General features: G+C 38.8%; 1 protein-coding gene and 1 pseudogene across 1 annotated transcript in view; one reads left to right on the top strand and one right to left on the bottom strand.

Annotated features, from left to right (window-relative positions):
- AP3B1 (adaptor related protein complex 3 subunit beta 1) overlaps positions 1-18,181 on the bottom strand; it is a 353,422-nt gene that overhangs the window by 194,392 nt on the left and 140,849 nt on the right. The gene's annotated exons all lie outside the window — the stretch shown is intronic.
- Positions 3,830-12,276, top strand: LOC143665786 (protein-L-histidine N-pros-methyltransferase pseudogene; annotated as a pseudogene).

Below are 18,181 nucleotides of genomic sequence, written 5' to 3'. Positions count from 1 at the left end.
CAGACATTCCCTACCTCTTACCACTCCCTCTGATTAACTACTAGTATGTCAAATTGAGTAGTATGTCAATCTACTCAACTTTTTACCTTTTATCCATCTTCTATTATTTACTAATTTTAAATCCTTATTTTTTTTTCACTCATCTGTCCATTTCCCGGATAAAAGGAGCATCAGACACAAGGTTTGCACAATCACACGGTCACACTGCAAAAGCTATATAGTTATACAATCATCTTCGAGAATCAAGGCTAGTAGAATGCAGCTCAACAGTTTCAGGTATTTCTTTCTAGCTACTCTAATACTCTAAAAACTAAAAAGGGCTATCTATATAATGCATAAGAATAACCTCCAGGATAACCTCTTGACTCTCTTAATTCTTGAGAGAAATTTATTTATCACAATGAATATGGTATTATAGACAGTTGTTCACTTATTTTTTTCTTTAGATTACTTTTAAGAAATTTTATTGTTTCAATGATACTATTTCCCCACTTGCAAACTTTTACTACAAGCTAAATGGCTGTAGCAAGTGCTAGGATGAAGCTCTTTCTACTCAGCTAATTCAATGAACAACACATTCAAGTATTGATGGTAAAAGGATAATAAGAATAGTTGCAACTGAACACTGACTCTATTAGAATACTAGTTCCACCCTGTTTTTCTATCCTATAATGAATTTAACCGCTCTTTACTACGTTATGCTTTTTACAACGTCAGAAGTGAAACAAGAAAACTGATATAAATATTGGAAAAGTCTCATTTTCTTCTATTTATGGTAAAACTCTGCTTGTGTGTTTAGTTTGCCAATTTCCAAAGCTAAAATTACCATGCATAGTCCTAAAGAGTCATAAGCAACAAAAATTCTAGGGCAGAAAGTCTCAACGGCTGCAAATGACTGGACTATTCACTCAGAAAGTTTCCCAGTAAAACAGACTTGTAATTAGCCACAGAGAAAGGATGAAATGGGTTAACTAGAAGAGTGAGTATGGGCATGGTCCAAATACTGATAATCAACCGAACTTATAAAATGCATTTGTACCAAGAGTTCAACATATGGTGATCCCTTAATTTTAATACTGTAGAAAGGGGTGACTTGGTGATTTGAACAGTGAATAAAAAGTATTTGCAAAGTACCCTTGGGGGAATAGTAAAAAAGGGGGAAAATTCAACTTCCCCAAGTAGAGAATTCTTGATATTCCCACAAGCAGTGGGGACAACCAAGCAACAGGCTGAGCCCCCAATCTTGGGGGTTGTTCATATGAAACTTAACCCCATGAAGCATAGGCTAAGCCTACTTAAAGTTAGACCTAACAGTCACCCCCAAGAAAACCTCTTTGGTTGCTCCAGTGTGGCTTCTCTCCCTCAGCCAACACGATAAGCAAACTCATTGTCCTCCCCCTCTCTACATGGGACATGACTCCCAGGGGTGTGGACCTTCCTGGCAACGTGGGACAGAAATCCTAGAATGAGCTGAGACTCAGCTCCAAGGGATTAAGAAGACCTTCTTGACCAAAAGGGGGAAGAGCGAAATGAGACAAAAATAAAGTGTCAATGGCTGAGAGATTCCAAACAGAGTTGAGAGGTTATCCTGGAGGTTATTCTTACACTATGAATAGTTATCACCTTTTTAGTTAAGGTGTAATGGAGAAGCTGGAGGGAACTGCCTGAAAATGTAGAGCTGTGTTCCAGTAGCCATGTTTCTTGAAGATGATTGTATAATATAGCTTTCGCAATGTGACTGTGTGATTGCGAAAACCTTGTGTCTGATGCTCCTTTTATCCACCTTATGGACAGATGAATAAAACACATGGATTAAAAATAAATAAATAATAGGGGAAACAAATGTTAAAAGAAATTTAGTAGATTGAAATGGTAGTGATCAATGAAAGGGAGAGGTAAGGGGCATGGTATGTATGAATTGTTTCCTGTTTTCTTTCTATTTCTTTTTCTGAATTGATGCAAATGTTCTGAGAAATGATCATGATGATAAATTTTTTTTAAAAAACGGTGACTTGGGACTTCTGAGAAGATGTCTGAATAGAGAAGATTAGCCCTGCTCCATGGAAAAGTTAGAGAAGGGAGAGGAGGGTAACTGAGGGAGCAATCAGGGAGTGCAGCTGACCTGGGAGACCCTTTTGCACCACAAATATAAGAATTATTGGTGTTCCAGAAGGAGGAGAGAGGAGTAAAGGGCTAGGAAGAGTAGTTGAGGATATAATGGGGGAAAACTTCCCAACCCACATAAAGGACATAATTACACAGATCAAAGAAGCCCAAAGAACTCCAAACAGAATAAACCCAAATAGGCCTTCCTCAAGGGACATACTAATCAGTCTGTCAAATGTTGAAGACAAGCAGAAAATCCTGAAAGCAGCAAGAGAAAAACAATCTACTACATACAAGGGAAATCCAATAAGACTAACTTCAGACTACTCAACTAGCTCCCTACAGGTGAGAAGGCAGTGGCATGATATATTCAAAATCCTGAATGAGAAAGACCCCCAGCCAAGAACTCTGTACCCAGCCAAACTGTCCTTCAAAATTGAAAGTGAGATTAAAGTTTTCACAGACAAAAAAGTACTGAAAGAATCTGTCAACAAGAGACCGGCCATACAAGAAATACTAAAAAGAGTTCTGTAGGCTAAAATGAAAAAAAAACAGGAGAGGGAGGTCTGGAGGAGGGCACAGAATTAAAGAGTACCACTAAGGGTAATTTAAATAATTCAAAGAGAAAGAAGGAAAAGAATATATAGACCTGACAAATAAAATAAAAAAGATTAAGGTGGTAGAATCAAGAAACGTATTTTCAGTAACAACTTTGAATAATAACTGACTAAATTTACCAATTAAAAGCTACAGATTGGCAGAATGGATTAAGATAAACAATCCAGCTATATCCTGCTTACAAGAGACTCATCTTAGACACAAGGATACAAATAGATTGAAAGTGAAAGGATGGAAAAAGATTTTCTACTCAAGTGGTAACCAAAAGAAAGCAGGAGTGCCTACACTAATATGGGACAAAATAGACTTTAAATGTAAAGACATCATAAGAGACAAGGTCACTATATACTAATTAAAGGGTCAATTCACCAAGAAGATAGAACAATCATAAATGTTTATGCTCCCAATCAAGGAGCTCCAAAGTACATGAGACAGACGCTGGCAAAACTGAAGAGAGCGACAGATGTTTCAACAATAATAGTAGGAGACTTCAATCCATCACTCTCCTCTATAGATAAACAACCAGACAGAAGATCAACAAGGAAATAGAGAAGTTAAATAACTGTTAGACCTAACAGACATATAAAGATCATTGTAACCCAAAGCACAAGGTTATACATTCTTCTCTAGTGCTCATGGAACATTCTCCACAATAGATTATGTCCTGGGGCACAAAACAGGTTTTTATAATTTTAAAAATATTGAAATTATTCAAAGCACTTTCTCTGATCACAATGTGTTGAAGCAGGATCTCAATAAACACCAAAGAACAGGAACATTCACAAATATATGGACATTAAATAACGACCAGTGGGTCAAAGAAGAAATTGCTAAAGAAACCAGTAGCTATCTAGAGATGAACGAAAACATGAATACAACTTTTCAGAACTTTTAGGGTGCAGCAAATGCTGTGCTCAGAAGGAAATTTATTGCCTTAAATGCCTATATTAAAAAATAAAAAGAGCCCCATCCCCCGCCTTGGCCCCGAAGGGGCTGGATGGGCAAGTTGGGCGCGATGGCTGGAGCACCAGCAGCAAAGGCGCCTCTTCCTCCTTCTCCTCGCCCCAGCGCCCGCGGTGATCTGAGCCAGCAGCCGCGGCCCCGGATGAGGCTGTGGGTGGGCTGGCTGCGGCTGAGCCCCACATCCGTGCGGCCGGCGTGGAGGATGTGGACGCTGCGGAGCCCGCTGCCCCGCTCCCTGTATGTGAACATCATGAGCAGCCCGGGCGGGAGACGGCAGCCGCGGGCGGCAGGAAGGGGAACCACTAGTGGTATGTGTGCAACAGAGAGAAATTATGTGAATCACTCCAGGCTGTCTTTGTTCAGTTACCTTGATCAAGGAACACAGATCTTCTTAAATAACAGCACTGAGGGGGATCCAAGATGGCAGCTTAGTAAGGTACATGCGTCTTAGTTCCTCCAACTCCAAATCAACTAATAGGTGAACAGAAACAGTACAGAACAGCTCCTGGGGCTACAGCAGGGAATGGACACACAGCGTAACCCAGTCTGGACTGGCTAGTCTGACTGCGAAACTCGGCTGCAGTGAGATCCCTGAGCGGCGATTTCCCGAGCAGCCGCAGCTGTGGCGGTCCGAGCTAATCCCTCCCTCCTTCCCGGGCTGGCTGAGAGACTCGGAGAGGCAAGCTCCCTAGCCAAGGCGGCCGGCGCCACACTTTTGCGGGCGGCTTCGAGTCTCGGCCTCGAGTCCGCGGCTACGAGTCTCGGATCAGAGGGCTATCCAAAGTCTGGGCTGGCTAGTCTGACTGCGAGACTCGGCTGCGGTGAGACCCCCGGCGGCGCGCGATTTCCCGAGCAGCCGCAACTGCGGCGGTCTGAGCTACTCCCTCCCTCCTTCCCGGGCCGGCTGAGAGTATCGGAGAAGCAAGTTTCCCAAGCTGAGGCAGGCGGCGCCCTTCTTTTGCGGGCGGCTTCGAGTCTCGGCTTTGAGTCCGCGGCTACGAAACTCGGAACAGAGGGCTATCCAAAGTCTGGGCTGGCTAGTCTGACTGTGAGACTCGGCTGCGGTGAGACCCCCGAGCGGTGCGCGATTTCCCAAGCAGTGGCAGCTGCAGCGGTCCGAGCTACTCCATCCCTCCTTTCCGGGCCGGCTGAGAGTATTGGAGAAGCAAGTTTCCCAGGCCGAGGCAGGCGGCACCCCTCTTTTGCGGGCGGCTTCGAGTCTCGGCTTCGAGTCCGCGGATACAAGTCTCAGATCGGAGGGCTATCCAAGCCGCGGTGGCCCCCCCCACGCGGGAGGCTTCCTGGTCCGGTGGGGAATCCCCCAGGCCCGCTGCGGCCCGCAACCAGCCACAGGGTTCCCTCAAGCCGCGGCGGCTGACGCCCCTACTAAGCGCGGCCCCTGAACCAACGGAGAGAATTGGATCCGAAATTCCCAGGCCGCGGAGATCGGTGACTGGGGGAGACCCATTCCAAACACTTGAGACAAACATGTGCCAAGTGCGCCACCTACTGGGTAAGATAAGAAAAACAGATCCCAGAGATTTCACAGAAAAATCTTACAACCTTGCTGGGTCCGACACCCAGAGAAAGCTGAATAAATGCCCAGACGCCAGCAGCAGAACATAACTGTCCACGCTCAAAAGACTGAGAATATGGCCCAGTCAAAGGAACAATCCAATAGCTCAAATGAGATACAAGAGCTGAGACAACTAATGCTGAATATACGAACAGAAATGGAAAACCTCTTAAAAATGAAATCGACAAATTGAGGGAGGACATGAAGAGGACATGGGCTGAACATAAAGAAGAAATAGAAAAACTGAAAAAACAAATCGCAGAACTTATGGACGTGAAGGATAAAGTAGCAAACATAGAAAAAATAATGGATACCTACAATGATAGATTTAAAGAGACAGAAGATAGAATTAGTGATTTGGAGGATGGAACATCTGAATTCCAAAAAGAAAAAGAAACTATCGGGAAAAGAATGGAAAAATTTGAACAGGGTATCAGGGAACTCAAAGACAATATGAACCGCACAAATATACGTGTTGTGGGTGTCCCAGAAGGAGAAGAGAAGGGAAAAGGAGGAGAAAAACTAATGGAAGAAATTATCACTGAAAATTTCCCAACTCTTATGAAAGACCTAAAATTACAGATCCAAGAAGTGCAGCGCACCCAAAAGAGATTAGACCCAAATAGGCGATCTCCAAGACACTTACTAGTTAGAATGTCAGAGGTCAAAGAGAAAGAGAGGATCTTGAAAGCAGCAAGAGAAAAACAATCCATCACATACAAGGGAAACCCAATAAGACTATGTGTAGATTTCTCAGCAGAAACCATGGAAGTTAGAAGACAGTGGGATGATATTTAAAATACTAAAAGAGAAAAACTGCCAACCAAGACTCCTATATCCAGCAAAATTATCCTTCAAAAATGAGGGAGAAATTAAAACATTCTCAGACAAAAAGTCACTGAGAGAATTTGTGACCAAGAGACCAGCTCTGCAAGAAATACTAAAGGAAGCACTAGAGGCAGATACAAAAAGACAGAAGAGAGAGATATGGAAAAGAGTGTAGAAAGAAGGAAAATCAGATATGATATATATAATACAAAAGGCAAAATGTTAGAGGAAAATATTATCAAACAGTAATAACACTAAATGTCAATGGACTGAATTCCCCAATCAAAAGACATAGATTGGCAGAATGGATTAAAAAACAGGATCCTTCTATATGCTGTCTACAGGAAACACATCTTAGACCCAAAGATAAACATAGGTTGAAAGTGAAAGGTTGGGAAAAGATATTTCATGCAAATAACAACCAGAAAAGAGCAGGAGTGGCTATACTAATATCCAACAAATTAGACTTCAAATGTAAAACAGTTAAAAGAAACAAAGAAGGACACTATATACTAATAAAAGGAACAATTAAACAAGAAGACATAACAATCATAAATATTTACGCACCAAACCAGAATGCCCAAAATACGTGAAGAATACACTGCAAACACTGAAAAGGAAATAGACGTATACCATAATAGTTGGAGACTTCAATTCACCACTCTCATCAATGGACAGAACATCTAGACAGAGGATCAATAAAGAAATAGAGAATCTGAATATTACTATAAATGAGCTAGACTTAACAGACATTTATAGGACATTACATCCCACAACAGCAGGATACACCTTTTTCTCAAGTGCTCATGGATCATTCTCAAAGATAGACCATATGCTGGGTCACAAAGCAAGTCTTAACAAATTTAAAAAGATTGAAATCATACACAACACTTTCTCGGACCATAAAGGAATGATGTTGGAAATCAATAATAGGCAGAGTGCCAGAAAATTCACAAATACGTGGAGGCTCAACAACACACTCCTAAACAACGAGTGGGTCAAAGAAGAAATTGCTAGAGAAATTAGCAAATACCTCGAGGCGAATGAAAATGAAAACACAACATATCAAAACTTATGGGACGCAGCAAAGGCAGTGCTAAGAGGGAAATTTATTGCCCTAAATGCCTATATCAGAAAAGAAGAAAAGGCAAATATTCAGGAATTAACTATCCATTTGGAAGAACTGGAGAAAGAACAGCAAGCTAACCCCAAAGCAAGCAAAAGGAAAGAAATAACAAAGATTAGAGCACAAATAAATGAAATTGAAAACATGAAAACAATAGAGAAAATCAATAAGGCCAGAAGTTGGTTCTATGAGAAAATCAATAAGATTGATGGGCCCTTAGCAAGATTGACTTGCTAAGAAGGAGAGAGAGGATGCAAATAAATAAGATCAGAAATGGAAGAGGAGACATAACTACTGACCTCACAGGAGGTAATAACAGGATACTATGAACAACTTTATGCTAATAAATACAACAATTTAGATGAAATGGATGGGTTCCTGGAAAGACATGAACAACCAACTTTGACTCAAGAAGACATAGATGACCTCAACAAACCAATCACAAGTAAAGAAATTGAATCAGTCATTCAAAAGCTTCCTAAAAAGAAAAGTCCAGGACCAGACGGCTTCACATGTGAATTCTATCAAACATTCCAGAAAGAATTAGTACCAACTCTCCTCAAACTCTTCAAAAAAATCGAAGCAGAGGGAAAACTACCTAATTCATTCTATGAAGCCAACATTACCCTCATACCAAAACCAGGCAAAGATATTACAAGAAAAGAAAACTACAGGCCGATCTCTCTAATGAATATAGATGCAAAAATCCTCAATAAAATTCTAGCAAATCGTATCCAACAACACATTAAAAGAATTATACATCATGACCAAGTAGGATTCATCCCAGGTATGCAAGGATGGTTCAACATAAGAAAATCAATTAATGTAATACACCATATCAACAAATCAAAGCAGAAAAATCACATGATCATCTCAATTGATGCAGAGAAGGCTTTTGACAAGATTCAACATCCTTTCCTGTTGAAAACACTTCAAAGGATAGGAATACAAGGGAACTTCCTTAAAATGATAGAGGGAATATATGAAAAACCCACAGCTAATATCATCCTTAATGGGGAAAAATTGAAAACTTTCCCCCTAAGATCAGGAACAAGACAAGGATGTCCACTATCACCACTATTATTCAACATTGTGTTGGAGGTTCTAGCCAGAGCAATTAGACAAGAAAAAGAAATACAAGGCATCAAAATTGGAAAGGAAGAAGTAAAACTATCACTGTTTGCAGACGATATGATACTATACGTCGAAAACCCGGAAAAATCCACAACAAAACTACTAGAGCTAATAAATGAGTACAGCAAAGTAGCATGTTACAAGATCAACATTCAAAAATCTGTAACATTTCTATACACTAGCAATGAACAAGCTGAGGGGGAAATCAAGAAACGAATCCCATTTACAATTGCAACTAAAAGAATAAAATACCTAGGAATAAATTTAACTAAAGAGACAAAAAACCTATATAAAGAAAACTACAAAAAACTGCTAAAAGAAATCACAGAAGACCTAAACAGATGGAAGGGCATACCGTGTTCATAGATTGGAAGACTAAATATAGTTAAGATGTCAATCCTACCTAAATTGATTTTAGTACAATACCAATCAAAATCCCAACAACTTATTTTTCAGAAATAGAAAAACCAATAAGCAAATTTATCTGGAAGGGCAGGGTGCCCCGAATTGCTAAAAACATCTTGAGGAAAAAAAACGAAGCTGGAGGTCTCATGCTACCTGACTTTAAGGCATATTATGAAGCCACAGTGGTCAAAACAGCATGGTATTGGCATAAAGATAGATATATGGACCAATGGAATCGAATAGAGTGCTCAGATATAGACCCTCTCATCTATGGACATTTGATCTTTGATAAGGCAGTCAAGCCAACTCACCTGGGACAGAACAGTCTCTTCAATAAATGGTGCCTAGAGAACTGGATATCCATATGCAAAAGAATGAAAGAAGACCCATATCTCACACCCTACACAAAAGTTAACTCAAAATAGATCAAAGATCTAAACATTAGGTCTAAGACCATAGAACAGTTAGAGGAAAATGTAGGGAGATATCTTATGAATTTTACAATTGGAGGCGGTTTTATGGACCTTACACCTAAAGCAAGAGCACTGAAGAAGGAAATAAATAAAGGGGAACTCCTCAAAATTAAACGCTTTTGTGCATCAAAGAACTTCATCAAGAAAGTAGAAAGACAGCCTACACAATGGGAATCAATATTTGGAAACGACATATCAGATAAAGGTCTAGTATCCAGAATTTATAATGAGATTGTTCAACTCAACAACAAAAAGATAGCCAACCCAATTACAAAATGGGAAAAAGACTTGAATAGACAACTCTCAGAGGAGGAAATACAAATGGCCAAAAGACACAAGAAGAGATGCTCAATGTCCCTGGCCATTAGAGAAATGCAAATCAAAACCACAATGAGATATCATCTCACACCCACCAGAATGGCCATTATCAACAAAACAGAAAATGACAAGTGCTGGAGAGGATGCGGAGAAAGAGGCACACTTATCCACTGTTGGTGGGAATGTCAAAGGGTGCAACCACTGTGGAAGGCAGTTTGGCGGTTCCTCAAAAAGCTGAATATAGAATTGCCATACGACCCAGCAATACCATTGCTGGGAATCTACTCAAAGGAATTAAGGGCAAAAACTCAAACAGACATTTGCACACCAATGTTTATAGCAGCGTTATTTACAATTGCAAAGAGATGGAAACAGCCAAAATGTCCATCAACAGAAGAGTGGCTAAACAAACTGTGGTATATACATACGATGGGATATTATGCAGCTTTAAGGCAGGATAAACTTATGAAGCATGTAATAACATGGATGGACCTAGAGAACATTATACTGAGTGAGTCTAGCCAAAAACTAAAAGACAAATACTGTATGGTCCCAATGATGTGAATCGACACTCGAGAATAAACTTGGAATATGTCATTGGTAACAGAGTTCAGCAGGAGTTAGAAACAGGGTAAGATAATGGGTAATTGGAGCTGATGGAATACAGACTGTGCAATAGGACTAGATACAAAAACTCAAAAATGGACAGCACAATAATACCTAATTGTAAAGTAATCATGTTAAAATACTGAATGAAGCTGCATCCGAGCTATAGGTTTTTGTTTTGTTTTGTTTTGTTTGTTTTGTTCTTATTATTATTACTTTTATTTTTTTTCTCTATATCAACATTCTATATCTTTTTCGGTTATATTGCTAGTTCTTCTAAACCGATGCAAATGTACTAAGAAACGATGATCATGCATCTATGTGATGATGTTAAGAATTACTGATTGCATATGTAGAATGGTATGATTTCTAAAAAAAAAAAAAAAAAAATGGTCAGCACAATACTGCCTAATTGTAATGTAATTATGTTGGAACGCTGAATGAAGCTGCATCTGAGCTATAGTTTTTTTGTTTGTTTGTTTGTTTTGTATTTTTTTCTCTTATATATTTTTGTACTTTTTATTTTTAGTTTTGTTTTCTCTCTGTGTTATCACTTTATTTCTTTTTCTGTTGTCGTGCTATTTCTTTCTCTAAATCGATGCATATGTACTGAGAAATGATGACCATACACCTATGTGATGATATTAAGAATTACTGATTGCATATGTAAAATGGAATGATTTCTAAATGTTGTGTTAGTTAATTTTTTTTAATTAATAAAAAAATTAAAAAAAAAATAACAGCACTGAGAAATCAGGCTGGCTATTTATGCAATTGTATCATTCTTTTGTGTCATCTGTTTTTGGCCTGTTTGTAGGTCTAGGACATCCATCAACGGGTTGCTAGGAAGAGGCTCAATGCTTGTATTTTCACCAGATCAATTTCAGAGACTGCTTAAAATTAATCCAGACTGGAAAATCCATGGACTTCTTGATTTAGGTACTAGAGATGGAGAAGTCACAAAAATCATGAGCCCTCATTTTGAAGAAATCTATGCCACTGAGCTATCTGAAACTATGATCTGGCAGCTTCAGAAAAAGAAGAACAGAGTGCTTGGTATAAATGAATGGCAGAACACAGGGTTCCAGTATGATGTCATCAGCTGCTTGAATTTGCTGGACCACTGTGATCAGCCCCTGACTTTGCAAAAAGGTATCAGAAGTGTCTTGGAGCCAACTAGAGGCCGAGTCATCCTGGCCTTGGTCTTGCCCTTTTATCCCTATGTGGAAAACGGTGGCAGGTGGGAGAAACCATCAGAAATTCTGGAAATCAAGGGACAGAATTGGGAAGAACAAGTGAATAGTCTGCCTGAAGTTTTCAGAAAAGCTGGTTTTGTTATCGAGGCTTTCACCAGCCTGCCACACCTGTGTGAGGGCGACATGCACAACTACTAGTCTGGATGATGCAGTCTTTGTTCTCAAGCCTGTAAAAGCACATGGAGTCCACCCCAAGAATGCACCCCCCAGGAGAGGGTCTGTGTTCGCAATTATGGGGGGGGGGGCGTCTGGGACTGTCATTCTAAATATCATGTAGGAATTTAAAAAGCCAAAATACTAATTATTTCTTTGTAGTGTGAAAAAGGAATGTTTTTAAAAAACAAAAATCCAGCTCTTTGAGGATTTTTATCAACTCTTCACTCAGTAATGCAGGTCACACTCCAAATATGGTAGAAGATATTTTTTATACTTAATTGCAGTAGGGACTCCTTGCCAGACAAAGCAATAGTCATGACTCCACATGGAACAAATAAATGGTTTTTAATAAAATGAGATTATCCATTCAGTTCCAAATACTGGTTATCAGGAATTGCCACTGATATTCTTCCATGTTTAGAAATTCTTTCTCTCTATCATTATTCAAGAAAATGTTTTTAATCATGCTAATAAACTTTTTTTGAGATGACTTTGGCATCATGTTTGAATTACTGTAAGGCTCCCCTGGCATTTGGCCTCAGGAGTACCCAAATAGTCGCACTGTGTTGAAAGTTGCAGACAACACGAATACTTGGGTCAAGTGATCAGTTCTCCCATCCTCCGTTAGGTCCCCGGAGAGGCCCTTCATGTGACTGGGGAAGCGTGGAGGAAGGCTTTAAGGCTGCAGGCACCTACTACACAATGCAGTGAGCACCACATCAGTCAGTCCAGACACCTTTAAGAAGAATAACTCCATTCAGATACAGACTCCCCAATTCATGTTGCTTTGAGAAATGCAAAACACTGGGTTCAGACTTTGTGATAGCTTTTGCATCCTACACTCAACTATTTTTCTGGACAATCTCAGGTTTTCAGAATCGAATCATTCAGTTGTGTCTGCTGAAAAAATGCAACCAAAAAATGTTTTAATTCAACTTCTTACTCTACACTTACATACCTCTTTCTGAGCACTTGGTTTTCCTCAAAATCCTTACCGAGTTTACTTTTTGCCAAGAATATGGTTAATGAAGACCATATCAGACTCATGCATTCTAGAATCCATGAGTGCCTCCATCTATATGCCCCAAAATGTTGGAAGGAGAGGAACTCATAAGCAAAATCAATAACCATTGTGAATATCCCAAAGACAGAGCATTTAGCCCAGAATCTAAAATCTCAGCAATAACAGATGCTGATTCGGGATTGTGGTTATTAACAATATATTATTCTCACAACTTTATTTCTTTTTTCATCCAGGTGTTTCACTAAGTGTTCTCATTCATATGCTCATAGAAGTCATTAAAACAACACATTTGCTGCAACACCTGGATAGAAAGGAGAATAAAGCTTTGAGAAGAATGACTTTATTATTCATTAAGAACAGCATTCTTACTTCCTCACACCAGTATCTTCCACTGTTATTGTAGTCATAAGAGTTGGGTTATGTGATTTATGCAAAATTGTAATTGGTATGTTCTAATGCTTTTTTTTTTCTTTCATGAGTTCAAATAAGTGCAAATACTTAGCACTCTATATTGTGAAATGGAAAGAGGAAATGAGTAAACTTAATGTACTTCTTGAACAGTTAAATTTTGCTTCTTTATAAAGCTGTCTGTTGTAATCAGGGGTTACTGTTCAGACTGTTGAACAAGAGTAAAGCGTTTTCAAAGAGACAGGTCGGCCCCCAAATGTCTCATAATTTCCAAATGGAGAATTAATTTGATGATCTATGTTTCAAAAATACTCATCCTTTACCCCTCCCCCCAGCAAAGCACAGAATGCACATAAATTTTCATATTTCAAAGATAAAAATAGTTTCTCAAGAAAGTCTGCAGTTCTCTGAAGACCAACTTTTTAAAATAGTGATGTTTATGTTAAAGATTTACACCAGTAATCATTTCTAATTTGAAAATCTTGGTCTGTCACCACTCCAATGGATGGCAGTGTTGCTTAATGAGCGTCAATGGCTTTTTTCCCCTCTAAATGGAATCATGTTTATTTCTCCAATGTGCAATAAGGCTGCCTTCCTGTCTGCACCAAAAAATAAAAAATAAAAGAGCAAAAATTAGGACATAACAGCAAACCTGGGTGAACTTGAGAAAAAAGAGCAAACTAACCCCAAAGCAAAGAGGAGAAGAGAAATAACAAAGATGAATGGGAGAACAAAAGAAAATAGAAAGAATCAATAAAACCAAAAGTTGCTTCTTTGAGAAAATCATAAGATTGATGGGCCACTAGCAAGACTGACAGTGAAAAAAAAAGAGAGAGGATGCAAATAAACAAAATCAGAAATGAGAAGGGGTGTGTTACCACAGACCCTGAAGAGTAAAAGAAATCATAAGAGGATATGATGAACAACTCTAAGCCAACAAATTAGACAACTTAGATGAAATGGAAAAATTCCTGGAGACACACAAACAAGCTACACTGACTTAGGAAGAAATAGAGATCTCAACAAACCAATCACAAATAAAGATTAAATCAGTCATCAAAAATCTTCCTACAAAGAAAAACCCAGGACCAGATGGCTTCACAGGGAAATTTTATCAAACATTTCAGAAAGAACTCACTCCAATCCTGCTTAAACTTTTCCAAAAAACTGAGGAAAAAGCAACTCTACCTAACTTATTTTATGAAGCTAATATCTTTACTATTTTTTTAAACATGGGCAGGCACTGGGAATTGAACCCAGGTCTCCAGCATGGCAAGCGAGAACTCTGCCTGCTGTGCCACTGAAGCTGATATCATTTTAATACCAAAACTATGTAAAAATGCTATAAGAAAGAAAAGAAAGAGATTAGGCCAATCTCCCTAATGAACATAGATGCAAAAATTCTCAATAAAATATTGGCAAATCAAATCCAACAGCACATTAAAAGAAGTATATACTATGACCAAGTGGGGTTTATACCAGGAATGCAAGGATGGTGAACACAAGAAAATCAATTAATGTAATACAGCATATTAACAAAGTAAAAGGGAAAAATCACATGATAATCTCAATTGATGATGAAAATGCATTCGACAAAATTCTGCATCCTTTTCTAAAAAAACACTCCAGAAGATAGGAATCAAAGGTAACTACCTCAATATGATAAAGGGAATATATGAAAAACCAATAGCCAGCATCATACTCAATGGAGAGAGACTGAAAGCGTTATGAGGTACAAGACAAGGATGCCCGCTGTCACCACTATTATTCAGCATTGTGCTAGAATTTCTAGCTAGAGCAATCAGGCAGGGCAAAGAAATAAAAGGCATCCAAATTGGAAAGGAAGAAATACAACTTTCATTATTTGCAGATGATATACTATACTCGGAAGATCCTGAGAAATCTACAGCAAAGTTACTTGAGTTAATAAACAAGTTCAGCAAAGTGGTGGGATATAAAATTAATGTGCAAAAATCACTAACATTTCTATATACAAGCAATGACCTAGCTGAGGAGTCAGCTAAGGAAAAAATTCCATTCAAAATAGCAATTAAAAGAAGCACATACTTAAGAATAACTTAACGAAGGAGGTAAAGGACTTGTACAGAGAAAACTACATAACATTGCTAAAAGAAATCAAAGGAGATTTAAATAGGTGGAAAGACATTCCCTGCTCATGGACAGGAAGGTTAAGTATCATTAAGATGTCAATTCTCCCCAAATTGACCTACAGATTCAATACAGTACCAATCAAAATTCCAACAACCTACTTTGAAGATTTGGAAAAGCTAACTACCAAATTGATCTGGAAGGGAAAGACACCCCGAATAGCTGAAAACATCCTTAAAAAGACGAACGAAGTGGGAGGATTAACACTCTCTGATTTTGAAACCTATTATAAAGCCACAGTGGTCAAAACAGCATTGGTACTGGTACAAAGACAGAAGCATTTACCAATGGGATTGCACCAAGAGGGTGGTAACAGACCACCAAATCTATAGTCAAGTGATTTTTGACAAGGCCCCCAAATCCTCTGAACTGGGACAAAATAGTCTTTTCAATAATTGGGCGTGGAACAACTGGAAATCAATAGCCAAGAGAACGAAAGAGGACCCCTATTTTACGTCCTACACAAAATTAACTCAAAGCGGATCAAACATCTAAATATAAGAACTAGCATCATAAAGTTCTAGAAGAAAATGTAGGGAAACATCTTCAAGACCTAGTAAATGGAGGTAGCTTCCTAAACTTTACACCCAAAGCACAAGTAACAAAAGAAAAAATAGACAAGTGAGAACTCCTCAAAATTAAATGCTTCTGCAACTCAAAAGCCTTTGAAAAATAGGTGAAGAGAAAATATTTGGAAATCACATATCAGAAGAAGGTTGATTTCCTGTATATACAAAGAAATCATACAACTCAACAACAAAAGAACAAACAAACCAATTATAAAATGGGCTAAAGATATGAACAGGCATTTTTCTGAAGAACAAATACAGATGGCTTAAAAGCACTTGAAGAGATATGCTCATTTTCCTGGCTATAAGGGAAATGTAGATCAAGACTACAATGAGATACTACCTCACATCTATAAGAAAGGCTGCTATTAAACAAACAGGAAACTATAAATGTTGGAGAGGATGTGGAGAAACTGGAACACTTATGCACCGCTGGTGGGAATGTATAATATGGTGCAGCCACTATAGAAGACTGTCTGCTGGTTCCTTAGGAAACTAAATATCGGTTGCCCTATGACCCAGCAATAGCACTACTTGGTATATACCCAGAAGAGCTGAAAGCAATGACACAAACAGACATTTGCACACTGAGTGGGACATGTTGGACATCTGGTGAGACAAAATAAGAGATTCACAATTGCCAAAAGATGGAAATAAACCAAATGCCCATCAACAGATGAGTGGATCAACAAAATGTGGTATATACATACGATGGAATATCATGCAGCACTAAGACAAAATGTCATCCTGAAGCACATGACAAGATGGATGAGCCTTGAGGACATAATGTTGAGCGAAATTAGCCAGATACAAAAGGACAGATACTGTATGATTCCACTTTTATAACCAGCATAAAGGTATAATCAGAGGCTTAAAATACAGAATATAGGTGACTGAGAGATACATAGAAGCTAGAGATGGGTGAACCGTTAGCTAATGAGGTTGAACTCCAATGTAAGGGAATAGATAGGAGCTAAGGTGATTCTCTAGTCGGTTTAGAAGTAATATTACCATATTGAAGATGAACAAGAATGAAAGGGGTTGTATAGACCTACGTGTCCCACTGACTCACACTAGAAATATGAATGAATTCTCGTAAGAATTACTTCAAAGATATGACTCTTGTATAAAGAGTGTTTAAGTACAGGGTACAGGGGGAAAACTGCTATTGCATGCTATGAGCTATGTTGAAAAGAAAACAATCAGCACTGCCACAGCAACAGCAGAGATAAATAATAGGGTAAGGGACAAGTGTTAAGAGGAGTTTTAAATTTCCTATTTGGCGAGTATGTATTTATTGGTTTTCTGTCTCTTGGGAACAATGAAATTATCTAAAATTGAGAATGTTGATGGACTTTGGACTTCAGGCCCTCTATATGGTGCCGGAAGAATGCAGGGGGCTAAAGGATGAACTGACAGAGAAGTAGATTGGCGAATGATGGTGTATACTTATGAATGAAGGTTATGCTGCTACAAAAAGGACCAATGTCGTGAAGCATGCAACGGTGTGAATGAACATATGGGACATTTGGTGAGACAAAACAAGCCAGAAACAAAAAAACAACAACGGTATGGTCACCTTTAGAAAATGCTTATAAGAAAACAGGGATTATAAGCTTTTAGAGCATACATATTAAGTCCAGAGTGGTGATTATTATTTCTGGATTTTGAGAGGCTATTTTATATATGTAACCTGATATTTAGAGATAAGAATGAAGCCAAACAGGTTGGGGTTAAAGTAATTCAAAACACAGGAGTAAGGATGACAGTGTCTGTATTTTAGAACCATACATACTCTTTGAGACCAGCGGAAGAAAGGTTTATTTGATCTAGAACTGAAAATTTCTGTAGTGCATAATCTAATTAATTCAACCTATCTGTATTGCTCATTTGAAAAACTGAAACACAACAAGCACAGAACAAGAAACAGTTCCTTTAATCCTGTATAGATTATTGTAATGCCTGGAAACACCCTGGAGTATATTAACCAGATAATCAAAAAGTATTGGCAAAGTCCCCTGAGGGAGGGGAGAAAGACTATGGAACTATTAAATCTTACCATCAGGGAATCTCAATACTGTGTCAAACTTTAGGAACACCCAAATCAAAACACTATGCCCTCAATCATGAGGATTATTCCTGTGAAGCTTATGTAGATAACGAAGAAGCTTAGACTACCTATAGGTATGCCTAAGAGTTACTTTTAGAGGACCTCTGTTGTTGCTCAGATGTGGCCTCAGTCTCTCTAAGCCCAACTCTGTGAGTGAAATCGTTGCCCTCCCCCCTAGGTGGGACATGACATCCAGGGGTGAAAGTCTCCCTGACAATGTGGGAGAGGACTCCCAGGAATGAATTCAGACCTGGCCCCGTGGGATCAACAATTATATCCTAATCAAAAGGGGGAAAAGAAGTGTAATTAATAAACTATCAGTGGCAGAGAGAGTTC

Source organism: Tamandua tetradactyla, chromosome 21 (genome assembly GCF_023851605.1).
Source record: "Tamandua tetradactyla isolate mTamTet1 chromosome 21, mTamTet1.pri, whole genome shotgun sequence".
NCBI classification, from domain to species: domain Eukaryota; kingdom Metazoa; phylum Chordata; class Mammalia; order Pilosa; family Myrmecophagidae; genus Tamandua; species Tamandua tetradactyla.
Note: the sequence above shows the minus strand (reverse complement) of the source record. Positions and strands in the feature narration are given on the sequence as shown.